The sequence below is a fragment of the Prosopis cineraria genome, unplaced genomic scaffold (genome assembly GCF_029017545.1).
Source record: "Prosopis cineraria cultivar Desert tree isolate PC_DT_omini unplaced genomic scaffold, ASM2901754v1 PC2, whole genome shotgun sequence".
In the NCBI taxonomy this organism is placed as follows: domain Eukaryota; kingdom Viridiplantae; phylum Streptophyta; class Magnoliopsida; order Fabales; family Fabaceae; genus Prosopis; species Prosopis cineraria.
In genome coordinates, this window is record NW_026555333.1 from 1,245,305 (window position 1) to 1,260,685 (window position 15,381).

Below are 15,381 nucleotides of genomic sequence, written 5' to 3' on the forward strand. Positions count from 1 at the left end.
AAAATGTCAGGATGCCGAGTGTTCTTTAAAAAATATTTCAGAAACAAAAATGCATCTTTACCTTGAATTAAATGGCGAGTTCATGTTTTGCATAGAACAAGTTAACCAAATTCATGGTTTATTTATTTGGCAAATCACATACATAGCTTTTAAATAATATATATACATATACATATATATATATATATATATATATAAAATTTATATATCACATATGTAAATATAAGAATAGACATAGATAAAATATATGGCGCGATCATGTGCATGAATGTTACAAAAAGGACCCTACGAATTTTAACATAAATGACATTTTTATGACACACAAAAAGTGTTAGTTGTTGGGGTTTTATATATATTTTATCACATATCAAATTAAGGCATGTGAATTTTAATAGGGTAAAAGAACAAATTTATTTTAAAACTTTTTTCAAGGGCGTTTGGCATTCTTAAATTTTTTTGGGAGCAATGTTGTTCTGAAATTCTTCAAAATGGTGCAATATTGTCATGCCATTAGAGTTAAGTATTTTATTTGACTAGACTTGCCACATGACATTTTTTAAAAATTTTAAAAAAAATAATAAAGGTGCAAATTTATTTTGAAACTTTTTCTTCAGGAACACTTGATATCTTCAACTTTTTTTGGAGGTAATGTTGCCTTGAAACTCCCCAAAACGGTGCAATGTTGCCTTGCTATTTTTGTTTGACTTTTAAAAAAATAAAAAGGGCTATGCTTTGTCCTCATCAGCTTCTTCTTCTTCATCCACAACACTAAAAATATAAAATAACTTAGAATACTAAGATAAAAAATTAAACTTAGATTTTGGACATCAAAAAACAATCAAGCCAAGATTTTTAACATAAAAAAACAATCAAAGACAAGGGGCATAAAGAAGAAAATAAAAAAATAACTCAAAAACCCCACAATTCAAAAACAACACAAAATATCTAGGACAACAAGAACAAAAAATTAATAACTTAGATTGACTAACGCCAAGTAGGAAGTAGTAAACATGGTTAGATCGACAACAAGAATCTCTACAAAACTAGGCACTTTCAATAAAAGCTCAAAACTTCCAATTCCAATAATAACAATTTTCAAACCCGTGAAGCAAAAACATTAGAAATCTTATGAAAGAAGCTCTAACTCTTCATTAGCCTTAGGTTTCTCATGAGCATCATTGGCTACTCATTTCTATGGCTCCTCATATGAGTGACAGCTATAAGCCTTTTCATTTAGCTCTTATCTTGCAAATGTTGATTGTGAAAGAGGGAGAGCGATGTGCAATTGAGACATAAGGAGAGAGGGGAATGATGAGCCAATTACTATGACCCAATGAGCGAAAAGTCAGAGAGCCAAGGATGCTTTGATGGAGGCCACCTATTTTTGCATTTTTTTAATTTTTTAAAAATGTCATGTGGCAAGTGAAGTCAAAGAAAACAGTTAACTATAATAACAGGATAACATTGCACTATTTTAGAGAGTTTCATGATAATATTGTTCCCATGAAAGTTAACGATATTAGGGGGCCTTAGAGGAAAAAATTCAAGATAAAATTGCACTTTTATTATTTTTTAATTTTTAAAAAATATCATGTGACAAGTCTAATCAAACAAAACGATTAACTTTAATAATAGGATAACATTATATTATTTTGGAGAGTTTCAGGGCAACATTGCTTTGAAAAAAAGTTAAAGATACCAAGTGCCTAAAGAAAAAAAGTTTCAGGTTAAATTTTTACTTTTACCCATTTTAATATGTTAATACTATTAATAAAAAAAATTTGTTATAGATTAAATAATACATATATGTCAATTTAATTGAAAGCATGTACTTTGAATATGTAAGGTTAAATATATAAATTTTTTCTTTGCATTTTACATAGGTGATTGTGTTAATATTAATATTGATGATGATGTTGATAAGGCTGGCAACAAAAAATATTAATGTTGATGGATGACTTACCACTGGAAATATAAATATATATTTGTAAATAAAAATGTAAATTATAATCGTAATTATAAATTTAGAACTGGAAGAAGGACCCACTGCCCACAGCATTTGGCGCCGTAAAGTGTAAACGATTTGAATTTCCTTCCTTTGCCCACAAAAATCATCGAGCAATTTCGAGAGCCAGAGAGTTGGTTTTCCCTACAGACCCTCTCCGATCAAGCATACAATATATTGAATTCGGACACATTCACCACTTCTGCATTTAGAAATCCAGATACAAGTAAAGGGGGCGGAATAGCGGACGGAGGTTGTTGGCAAACGATGGATCTGCTTCGGTCGGAGCCAATGCAATTTGTGCAACTTATCATTCCAACTGAGTCAGCTCACCGAACCATCTCTTACCCTGGAGATCTTGGCCTCTTCCAGTTCAAAGATGTATGCCTCATTTCCCTTTGCCATTCCTCACTCTTCTTTTCTCAATTTAATCTTCTCGTTGCTCTAGCTTTGTTCTGTATATCACGTGTGGATCCTTCCTCTCCCTAAACCTGCATTGATCCCTATGCAGGCTTGCTTTTAATTGTTCATTGAATTTTTTCTTTAAATCTGCTGTCTCTTTATTTTCATATATTGATACATTTTTTTCATTACAATTTTCCAGCTAAATGCAGAGAAAAGCCCACTTCAACGGACATAGGCTGTTCAGGTTAATTTTTGGATCCACGTATTCCTTGGACTGCTTGTTATACATCTTCAGAAAAATCATCCACCTATGTGCAGCCTCCTTGAGGATTTTCCTTCCTTCCTTCCTTCCTTTCTTTGGTTGGTGAACTTGAGGACATTTCTTTTCATAATTATAATTTGGCATCTGAAATATGCTCTCCAGACGCGATTTCACTGCAAATTAAATTGGTGATGATGATATTAATTTGTTGGCTTGTCCCCCTGTTTTTTCTTTTTTGGTGTTTTTCTGTTTGGCGTTTCTTCAAGCTTAGGCCTGCCCTTGTATTTGGAAAAAAAAATTATGAACTATGAAAACACCGATACTTCAAAAACGATGCGCATGTTACTCTCCTATCAGACCTCACATGACACGACGTTTTAACTATTGCTAAGACTTTGCAAATTTTGCCATGTTATGCAGTCTGTATTTCTGTGTTAATATCTGTGCTTCTTAGAGCATAACCAAATAACCTTAGTGAATATATTGTGAATCATGACTCACAATGGAAAAGGCTGGAGGCCTGAAGTTCAAAGTATTCATGCTTTCACAGGCTCACGTATGACATGATTCTTGGTGTCTTCTTATTTTGTTATGAGTTCATGGTGATGATTGGTAAATGTAATACCCAGAGTTGGACATTTTTTTCCTTTTGACACAACGGTTGGACAACTAGGGGCAGCAGATCTTTATGAATTTATTAATGCAATATGTTGATGTAGCTAAATCCTATATTTTGGATATGCCTGCAAAAATTAGCAGCAGCATATTCTATCGTACGATATTTTATGCTAATAATCCCTTATGAGATTGGAAAGCTGATCGTTGTACCATGCAGATTAAAAGGTGCGCGGAAATGGCACGTAAGCTTTGGTTCTTTAGGGAACAAATGATTAAGGCTGGCGTATCACCCTCAAGAAGGTCCACAGAAGAAACTGAATTTGATTTGGATAATTTGCAGGTTGTCATGTGCTCTATAATTATTGTCATGTGTATTAGAATTCCCTGTACCATGTAATGGAACATTTCTTCCTGATCAGGTTAAACTTGCAGAACTTGAAGCTGAGCTACTGGAGATTAATGTGAATAACGAGGAGTTGCAGCACACCTACCGTGAGCTATTAGAGTATGAACTTGTTCTACAGAAGGTATGGCTATGCTAACCACAAAGTCCATCGTTGCTAGCATTGTCATGTCCTCACCAATCTGATATTTGGTATTTCAACCAGTAATTGGTTGTATTGCTTTGTTTGTTATCTTGCTTATATCAAGAAAAAAAAGTGTACGAGCATTTTATTAGTTATGTACTTTGATCTGTATTCGTTCTCATTATATACATTTTGCCCCTACCATATATGCATCTTCTCATCAGATTAATTAGCGTGGCTTTGTTCTTTTGTCCTATGTTAAAGCAAGGCTACACCAAATTAAATTAATTTTTTTTATTTTTAAAATTCATTCCAGGCTTCTGAATTGTTCCATTCAGTCATTCAGTAAACATAGTGCCACAGCTCACCGAAGAGAGCTTGAAGCCCAGGACACTTTTGAAGGGTCTATTGACAATCCGTTATTACTGGAAAAAGTAAAATTTTACAGTATCGACACACACATATTACAGGTTTATTATAGTTCTCCTTTTGGTGGTGCATAGAGAATTTATATTGCGTAGGAGTCGCCAACAGATATACCAAAGCAGCTTAAGCTGGGGTTCATCAGTGGCCTTGTTCCTAGAGAAAAATCATTGGCATTTGAAAGAATCTTATTTCGTGCTACAAGGGGTAATGTGTTTCTGAAGCAAGTTGCAGTTGAGAATCCTGTTCTTGATCCCTTGTTAGCAGAGAAGGTTGATGCCAAAATTTTGAATTTTAAATCTATGACTTATTGAACAAGTTCAATTATTTTATTCGCATGACTGATTATCATGCTTTCATTCTATTGTCATTTGTCAGTTGGAAGCACTAAACATTCATAAATGAAGATTCTGTATGCAATGGAAATTTAGAATTATTCTTTACTATTTTATTTTCAACTGTCAATTTAAAGAATAAACGACACTGTTCTCATCCTGGGGATAGTGCGGCTTGTTATAAATTTGATATGTTTATATTGATGATTCCTTAAATTGAAAGAATGAAACTTATGTCTCTCTCTCTCTAAAAGAAAAGAAGAAGAAGAAGAAGAAGAAAGAAGAATGAAACTTATAACCTGTCTTTTTGCAGATTTATAAAAATGTATTTGTAATATTTTATTCTGGAGAGAGAGCAAAAATTAAAATTCTGAAAATATGTGATGCTTTTGGAGCAAATCTTTATCCATTCACTGATGATCTGGATAAAAAATTTCAGATGACAACAAAGGTATACTCAAATTTTCTTTTGGGCTTCTGCCGATCTTGTCATAGTTGAAAAATATACACTTCCAAATCATAATTGATTCTTCATTTACATCTTGTTTAGAGTAGTAATAAGAACTGCTGGTTTACTCATTTTTGGTTTGGGCTTTTTAGATGATTGATTGTTATGAATTTGATTCATTTTTGTTTATTCACATATTAGGAAGAGCTAACATTCTAGTTGTCTCACTGGAGAAGTTTTATTGTGTTTACCCTCCAATGATAACCATGTAGTTGACACCTAATAGGATAAGGATTGTTGTTGTATCATCCAATTATAGCTGTGTTCTGATTGATTTGGCTAAATTCAAGCTGTTCGTTCCTCACAGCAGCAGTTACATGGGGAGTGCTTTTTCCATTTCATCTGTGTAACAGTAGCCTTTACGTCCAACGGTTTCTGTAATATTATTTGGCAAACATTGAGACCATAACTTAGTTTTCTTTAAAAGAGATCTTTACTATTGACATAAAATCTTGACTTTATGATGTCAGCTTCTAGAAGCTCATGCATGATACAGGATTTTATTGATTTTTCATTGAAAATAATATATTTACTGAGCATATGATATTCTTTCTTGTCCAATTGTTGTAAGCCATAGGAAATACTTTCTGAGTTGAAGACTACCATTGAGGTTGGACTGTTGCACCGAAGCACTCTTTTGCAGACAATTGGTTGTTACTTTGAGCAGTGGAGCATTCTGGTTTGTTTTACTACTCTAATATAGTATTTCGAAGGATTTATTTCTGACACACATGCACAGAGTCTTTGTGCTCATGTCTCTTTTAGTTTTGTTGCTCAGATTCTGCATTTAACTTCCATTCCAACTACGACATTCTTTGATTTAATGATAGGTGAAGAAGCAAAAATCCATTTTCCACACTCTAAATATGCTTAGCATAGATGTAACAAAGAAATGTCTTGTAGCAGAAGGTTGGTGTCCTATTTTTGCAACCAGCAAGGTTTGTTCTTGAGCTGTATTTCTGATACAATGCACATCCGAACCTCTATATTACACCCATAGGTGCATGCAAAGACTATAATATATTATTAGCTGGCCTATCTAATTAATTTATATTAAATACTTTGGCAGATTCAAGTTGTATTGCACCGGGCAACCATGGACAGTAACTCACAAGTTGGGGTGATATTTCAAGTTCTACAAACAAAAGAATTATCGCCTACATATTTCCAAACGAATAAATTTACTTCTGCTTTTCAAGACATTGTAGATGCCTATGGGTAAGTCATCTTGAGGCTAGATGCTGTCAAATCGGGTCCATTTTTTCCTGAAGTGAGTAGGTCATTTTCATTAAACTCAATTTGATAATGTTTTCAAGTGTAATCAGCGTATCTTTTATGTGCCCTTTTTTGTGTGTGAAATGCATGTGTCTATTTTACCAGTTTAGCTTTCACTTTTGCACGTGAAGATTCAATAAATTGTGACTGAGAATAACGACAAAAAATGAAAGTGAACAGTTTCATATAATGGCATTGCAGAATATGAGCAGAATGCGAGATGATGCTGGACATTTGATACTGTATATAGAGCGTAATCTTTGAATCATTTATTAGAAAATAAATATATAAAATTCATTGTGTTGACCCACAATATTTTAATCACGATATTGAGGTTCTCTCATGTTGGACACACATAAGTTTTACATTTTAAATGTTATTTCAAATGCCAAATGTTATATGAATTTCATTTTCCATGATTTGTTTATATTTTTGTGTTTGGGTCTAGTAAGCTTATAGATTATATACATAAAGAAATGTTCTCTTTGGTGTTTTTGGAACATATCATATAATATTTTTTTTAAATGAGAAAATATTTTGTCAATCTTTTATCTTTCACTACATGTAGGAGGATTTGAACCCCAGACACAATCCCCACCCTATCCGACTTTTACAAACTAAGTGGCCTTAATGGCATATTAATCTTCAATATAAAGGATAATGAAAGGCCTTTTTTTTTGGGCCGAATGAGATGTTAGTTATTTGAAGAGCTATAACTTCTCATAATCTCATTTTATTTTTTAAAATTAGAAACCAAAAAATATTATCTAACAATCTTATGTAATAAAGGGAAAAGGTGGTGTGAATATAATAAATTAGCAATACTGGCCGGAAAAAAAATAGCATGAAACGAAAAAATAAAAGAGCAGAAACAGAAGTTACATAATAGAGCACAATAAATTCTCTGTAACCTTCCCTTATACTTTGTGTGCTTCAATTTCAGGATTCTAGTACTATAAATAGGGCCTTTATTGCCTGTGTAAAACATTTCAGTTTGAAAAGAATTAACAAGTGTTTGTTTTCCATTCAGTTTTTATACCATTTTGGTATCAGAATTGGTCCAGAGAGCGAAAGAGTGAGGTAAAGTTGAGGAACTGCATTGGAGAGGAGAGAAGCTTAGAGGAAGAGTCCTTAATTTGTTCGAATCCTACATTCCGCACTCAGAAGGTTCGAAAATGTGGAAGATAACTGAAGGTAGAAGACAATGACGTCATCTGCCACGTCATCGATCTGACCGGTTAACGATAGATCAGCCCAATTTCCTACCACGTGTCACAGTCGCCACATCACCCTACCCAGTTAGCCATATTTCTTGAAATTATATTTTTGCCCTAAATCTTTCCATATTGACCCCTTAACTTTATGAAATTTCATAGTGGCTCCAAAATTTTTCAATAATTCTATTTTGACCTCTAATATTTCTTGAAATTACACTTTTCCCCTTATTTTTTACCTAAATTCCATTTGATCCCTATATTTTTCATAAATTACAAATTGACCCTTATACTTTTAGAATCTCCATTTTTACCCCCTAAATTGTCCAAAATTCCCATTTTACCCTTATATCCTTTCAATGTTTTCATTTGCACCTCAATTTTTCCAATATCCCTTGCCTTGACACTTATCAAAATGCTTTCAAGATGCAAGCATGTGCAAGAGGTTGAGATGAAAGAAATGAGACATAAGATATGAGAGTTGGAAGCTATTATGGAAATGCAGCTAACTCTATTAAACAGTAATATAGAAAACTTAGAGGGAGATTTAGGAAGCAGCAATTCGTCATCCACTGATAACCGCCGCCGTCCACAATAACAACAATTCTACACTAATAACATTAAGGTAGACATTTCTAAATTTGAGCGAAGAATCCAGCCAGACAAGTTTGTAAATTGGCTTCAAACTGTTGAATGAGTATTTGAATTCAAGTAGATTCCAAATGCACAGAAAGTTGAAATTGTCACCCTCAAACTCAAGAAACATGCTTCTATTTGGTGGGAAAACCTCATACAAAAGCGGGAACGTGAGGGAAAGCGCAAGATTGAGACCTGAAAAAAAATGAAATGCCAGCTCACCAGGAAATTTCTACTAGATCATTACCACCAGGATAATTTTATCTAGCCGTAAAATCTTCAATAGAGATCTTTATCTGTAGAAGAATATATTAGGAAATTTGAACAACTTATGATGAAGTATGACATTCAGGAGAAGGAGGAGCCAACAATAGCCTAGTACCTTTCAAGTTTAAACACAGGTATCAGTCGTCTAGTCTAGCTTTAGCAATATTAGACCTTGGATGATGTCATCTGTCTAGCCATGCATGTTAAGAAGCAAACACTCAAGAGATCCACTTTCCAGCCTTCATCCTCTAGGGGTTATCCAGAAGGCCGTAAGGTAGAATTTTAGTGGACCAGCTCCTCAAACAAGCCACAATCTACCACTATGCACAAACCACTACTCAATGTTGCCAAGGAATTTGGCTCTAAAGCAATCAAATGCTTTAAATACCAAGGATTTAGCCACATTGCTGTGACCTGTCCTACTTAAAGGGTTGTCACTATTAGGGAAGGAGCAGAGTATGAAGCACTTGAAGAAGATGAGGAGGACATTGAGTTCTACAGAATTGATCCTGTATATGATGAGGAGGTCACGCCTGCTGATCAGGGAGAAGCATTGGTGCTTAGACGAAGTCTACATACAACTATAGTTAAAGAAGAACCTTAGCTACGACGCAACATTTTTCACACTCGTTGCACTACCTAAAGAAAAGTTTGTAATGTCATTATTGATAGTGGAAGCTGTGAAAATATAGTATCTGATTACATGGTGGAGAAATTGAAGTTGTTAATACAAGATCATTCACAACCTTACAAACTTCACTGGCTCAACAAGGGGAATGAGGTAAAAGTTTCTAAACAATACATTGTAACCTTTTCTATTAGGAATCGATATTGTGATGAAGTTTTATGTGATGTTATTCCCATGGATGTATGCCACCTTCTTTTGAGGAGGCCATGGCAATATAACCGACATGCTACGCACAACGGGCGAGCAAACATCTATTCTTTTATGAAAGATGGTGTCAAGTTCACACTAGCACCTCTACTGCCCAGCGAGATTAGCCAATCTTTGAGGAAATCTAGCGCCTCTAAGCTATTGGTGTCTTTAATGACTAAGAAGGAATTTAAGGTGATGAAGTCTGAAGCCTAAATAATGAGCTTTATTTTGGTACATGAGGTGAACGACGAGTCGGCCAATCCACCAGAGTCATTTCGTTATTGTCAAAATTTCTAGATGTAATATCTGATGAGATACCACCAGGGTTGCCTCCCATGTGAGATATACAGCGCGCCATTGACTTTGTTTCAGGAGTAATCATTCCTAACAAGTCTGCTTATAGGATGAGTCCTTAAGAATATGTCAAAGTCTAATGGCAAGTTAGAGAGTTGTTGAAGAAAGGGTTGGTTTGAGAAAGTGTCAGCCCTTGTATTGTACTTATTCTTCTAGTACCTAAGAAAGATGAGAGTTGGAGAATGTGCATTGACTGTCGAGACGTCAATAAAATCACTATTAAGTATCGGTTTTTGATATCTCAGCTCGATGATATGTTAGACCAGTTGCATGGTGCTGCTACCTTCTCCAAAATTGACCTTTATAGTGGGTACTACTAAATTAGAATTTGGTCAAAAGATGAGTGAAAGATTGCTTTCAAGTTCAGAGGTAGCTTGTATGAGTAGAATGTGGTGCCTTTTAGGTTAACAAATGCCCCTAGCACATTTATGCGCCTGATGAATCAAGTATTGAGACCCTTCATTGGCAAATTTGTTATTCTGTACTTTGATGATATTTTTATTTACAGTAAGAGTCAAGAAGAACATTTAGATAACTTGCAGTAAGTTTTGCAAGCCTTACGTGGACAGAAGCTTTATGCAAATCTCAAGAAGTGTACCTTCCTCACTAGTAAAGTTGTGTTCTTGTATTACATCATTACAGCAAAGGGTGTTCGAGTTGATCCACGCAAAGTTACAGCCATTGACAGCTGGCTAATTCCAAAATCTATCCAGGAGCTTCGAAGCTTTCATGGATTAACTTCTTTCTATAAGAGATTCATCCGCAATTTTAGCTTTATTGCTACACCACTTATAAATTGCACTAAGGGAGAGAAATTTCAGTAGACAGAGCAAGCTCATAAAAGCTTTGAGGAACTTAAGAAGAAGTTGACTGAAGCTCCAGTCCTAGCTCTTCCTAATTTTGACCAAATGTTTGAAGTTAGTTGTGATGCTTTTAACACCGGCATTGGTGCTGTCTTAAGCTAGGGGGGCCATCCCATTACCTTTTTTAGTGAGAAGCTCAACGATGCCAAGCTTAGGTATTCTACCTATGATAAAGAATTTATGCTATTATTCGATCTCTCCAATATTAGAGTCATTATCTCCTAAATAAAGAGTTTTATGCCATTGCAAAATTTGTCACTTGGCCAAATCTAATGGTTAGAATACGGATTATACATGCCTTTGCCAATTCCAAAAGTACCTTGGGAAGATGTAACTATGAATTTTGTTCTAGGTTTACCATAAACTCAGAGGCAAAAAGATTCTGTCATGGTGTTTGTGGATCATTTTTCAAAAATGGCCTATTTCATTCCATGCTAGAAGACTAATGATGCTATTCAAGTAGTAAACTTATACTTTAAGGAGATTGTGCATCTTCATGGCATTCCCAAGACTATCACTTCTGACTATGATGTGAAGTTTCTTAGTTACTTTTGGTGGACGTTATGGAAGAAGATGGGAGCTAAGCTTCAATTTAGCAGCGCTAGTCATCTCCAAACAGACGGTCAAATTGAAGTTATAAATAGGATTCTTGGTATTCTTCTTTGCAGTTTGGTGGGGAAGAATTTGAAGCAGTAGAATCTTGTTCTTACTCAAGTTGAATTTGCCTACAATAACTCTGTCAATCAAGCAATTGGGGAGTGTCCGTTTGAAGTTATTTACGACACTCGTCCCATTAGTTTGCTAGACTTGACCCCTCACTTGATAAGCATCGATATAGTTCTGATGCTGCCCAAAGGGCTAAGGAAATCAAGAAGTTGCATGAATAAGTTCGTGCATGAATACAGAAGCAGAACTTGAGATACAAGACTCAACGTGACAAGCATCGGAAGTATCAAATATCATACTTTTAACATGGGCAATTTGGTTTGGAACATTTACGAAAGGAACGATTTCCTAAACAACCAAATGCCAAGTTGTCCCCGAGAGCTAATGGTCCATTCAATATAGTGCAAAAGATGGACAACAATGCTCACAAAGTAGAATTACCTAGTTCTTATGGTGTATCTGCTACCTTCAATGTCGCTGATCTATCTCCTTACATTGACCAAGATAAAGAATTTGACTCGAGGGCGAGTTCTATCCAACCCAGGGAGGATGAAATGAAAAAATAAAAGAGCAAAAATGGAAGTTACATAATGGAGCACAATAAACTCTCTGTAACCTTCCCTTAATTCCTGTAACCTCCTTTTTACTTTGTATGCTTCAGCTTCAGGATCCTAGTACTATAAATAGGGCCTTTGTTGCTCATGTAAAGCATCTCAGTTTGAAAAGAATAAACAAGTATTTGTTTTCCATTCAGTTTTTGTGCCATAGTAGTAATAGAATATGCTCCTGCTATCTAACACGTGTTATGGAAACTTAAAAATTGAGCCAGTTTAAGTTATTTATAACTGGACAAGGGGTGAAATAATATGTTTTGTCCCATCCATATGATCCCAGGCATCTTTATTTATTTCACTTGTGTTAGTATTTTATATGTTGTAATTTTAAATCCAATCTTAGCAGCATGGTATATTGATTGTCTTCATTAATTGGTATATTCAGGGTTGCTAAGTATCAGGAGGCAAACCCTAGTGTATATATAATTATCACTTTTCCGTTCCTCTTTGCTGTTATGTTTAGTGATTGGGGGCATGGTATATGCCTATTGCTGGCAACTTCACATTTCATAATTAGAGAGAAGAAATTTTCTACTCATGTACTTTATTCATTTTGATCGATTTCTGTACAATTCTATGCACTACTCCTCATTAACTTGGATCAATTTTACTTGATGTTGTGAATAACAGAAATTTGGGGACGTATAAAATGACTTTTGGTAGTCGCTATGTTATTATGATGATGGCATTATTCTCAATATACACAGGACTGATATATAATGAGTTTTTCTCTGTCCTACTTGAACTATTCGGCCGATCTGCCTATGGATGCTGTGATCCTTCATGCAGGTGGTTATCAGTTAAATTTATTTTATGCATATATATATATATATTTTTTCTATAATGCAAGTTCATTAAATTCTAAAAGTATGTTCTTTATTGACTTTTTGCAGGGATGCAGCCACAACAGGCTTAATAAAGGTGCGTGGCACTTATCCATTTGGTGTGGATCCTAATTGGCATAGAACACCGAGTGAGGTTGCCATTTCTTAACTCATTGAAGATGAAGATGTCAATCCTATTGGGAGTAGCCCAGATGAATCTTGGAATTATATTGTGCTACTACAATGCAAAGTGTTTTGGCAATGACATAAATATATGGTAATATGAAAAATTTAAGATGTATTATTTTCATTTATATGTGAATTATTGACCGTCTGACTCACATACTTGTTTTCAGGTACCAGTTTGTTCCCCAAATGTTATTTTTAAACAGCTTGTTCGGCTTCCTGTCTCTCCTCATAATTGTTAAATGGTGCACTGGATCACAAGCTAACTTATATCATGTGATGATATATATGTTCCTAAGTCCAACTGATAATCTGGGTGAAAACCAGCCCTTTTTTGGCCAAAAATTCCTTCAAGTAAGAAAATATCAAATATTGATATGAATAGATTTTGTATTCAGTGATACTAAATAGATGCCACATTTGAAATTGTCCACCGTTTCATTACTAGCTTGTGTTACTATTGTTAGCACTTGTTGCTGTACCATGGATGTTGTTTCCAAAGCCTTATCTCCTCAAGAAGCAACACCAAGAAGTATGCCTTTAACTTTCTTTAAATTTCTTGTTTTGTTGACATCATATTTACAAACTCTAACCTAATTTTTGGTATCATTCTTCCTCATCGGCATCAAGGTCTCTTTGCTTTACAGCAGTGATAACCCTGTTGAATCAGGGGCACACATTCCCCATGGCAACGATGAATTTGAGTTCAGTGAGGTTTTTGTACACCAACTTATTCATACAATAGAATTTGTGCTAGGGGCAATATCTAATACAGCTTCATATCTACGACTATGGGCCCTTAAGTAGGTGGTAGAAAATATCTTTTGCCAACTTGTGAATCCTTTTAGCATATTGTGCTATTCAACATGATTAGAAAGGTTGATATGTTCTTTATATGGTAGATAATGGCTTAGTTCACAGATAATTTTTCATCACTTGCATTTCATGGATGAGATCATTACACATTAACATCTTTGTCAGCATCCCCAACCTAAAGAACTTCTGTTTTTCATCCTGACTAAGACCACGTATGCCATAATCTTAGGTAGGCATGATCGAAAATGAAAATAGCATTCATAAAAGATGGTCCGTGGCTTTGATGAAGAAATCTCACTACACAGTTATGTTGCCTTTTGGGGCAAAATTTCAAAGAAAAATTGGTTCTCAATACCAGTTTGTATTCAAAACAATTCATCAACAAACATCTACCTTTCATTCTCTTACATATATCTCATAAGAAAAGCCAACTGATTAGTTTGATAGTCAGCTTCTCTAACTACTTGTAATAGTTCTTAACAAACTACACAAACTACTAACTGAATAATACTTAATAAAGTAGCTACTAATCACTTCCTTCCTGACTCTTCTTACACATGACGCCTTTGATCTCAGCAAGTTCAAATTTCAATCTTTTGCTTCCTCTTTCAATGACTAGTTGACAACAAATTTAAATGGTTTATTCTACACTATGCATCAGTGCCAGCTTCTCCTCATTCTTGAAGATGTTTAGCTTCTGACTTCTACAGATAGACTTTAAAGGCTATACCTTTTTCCTATTAAAAGTGCTTCTCTATCATACCCTTTCATTCTGACTTTTTTCCCTTAAAATTTATTCCTGTCCACTCTAGCACATTCAGAGTTGTCAAGTGTGTTCTATGACAAAGTCATTCTTCTGGCCTGGGGGTGAGTCAATGTTTTGTTATGTTGGCTGTAGAGGATTGTAAGGAATTAGTTGACATCTTAACATGTCTTTTTTTTGTGACTGACGCAGGTCTAACAACATCATTGTTTTCATTGTTGGCATTATTGTTTTCATATGTGCTACTGTTGGTGTGCTACTGGTGATGGAAACTCTCAGCGCTTTCTTGCATGCATTGAGACTCCACTGGGTGGAGTTCCAGAATAAGTTTTATGAGGGAGATGGTTACAAGTTCAGCCCATTTTCATTTGCTTTACTTAATGAAGAGGATGAAATATAGTTGCAAAATAATAGAGTCTAAAATCTAGAACTGAAAGGGTGAAATTTATTACTTTCGTGGTCTTTGTACGGGAAGCTGAAGCTACATGCTATCATGATTGTTATTGTATCACTATGTCAATTTTTTTGTTGAAATTTCTAGATTTTTAATTTTTAATTTCCATCAGCTCATGGATTGGTAGTCAAAAGCCTGCAGTGTAAGAGGACAAGGGAATGGATCTCCGTGGGCACAGACTACTGTCACTAGTAACTGCACTTTGAGGCATGCTACAGTTGTGTGGAAAGTACTGAATGTGAATGATGCTGTAGTTTAGGTTCGCAAAGTGCTTCTGAAAATGAGTAGTTTCTTCTTTTGGTCATGTAATCTTCCGTAAACAGTCAATAGAATTTCTCATCGGACACTGCTACGTTAAATTGCTCCGCATAGTGCATAGTAATATTTATCAGCATATAATGCGATCTATGTTGTTGACCCCCTCTAACAAGATAATGCTTGTTATTATAATATTCTTAGCATTGTAAAATTATCTTCCTAGTTTTTTCA

The 15,381-nt window shown here is 34.9% G+C and overlaps 1 pseudogene; it reads left to right on the top strand.

Annotated features, from left to right (window-relative positions):
• Positions 1 to 2,154: 2,154 nt before the first annotated feature.
• Positions 2,155 to 13,708, top strand: LOC129304025 (V-type proton ATPase subunit a2-like; annotated as a pseudogene).
• The last annotated feature ends 1,673 nt before the right edge of the window (positions 13,709 to 15,381 follow it).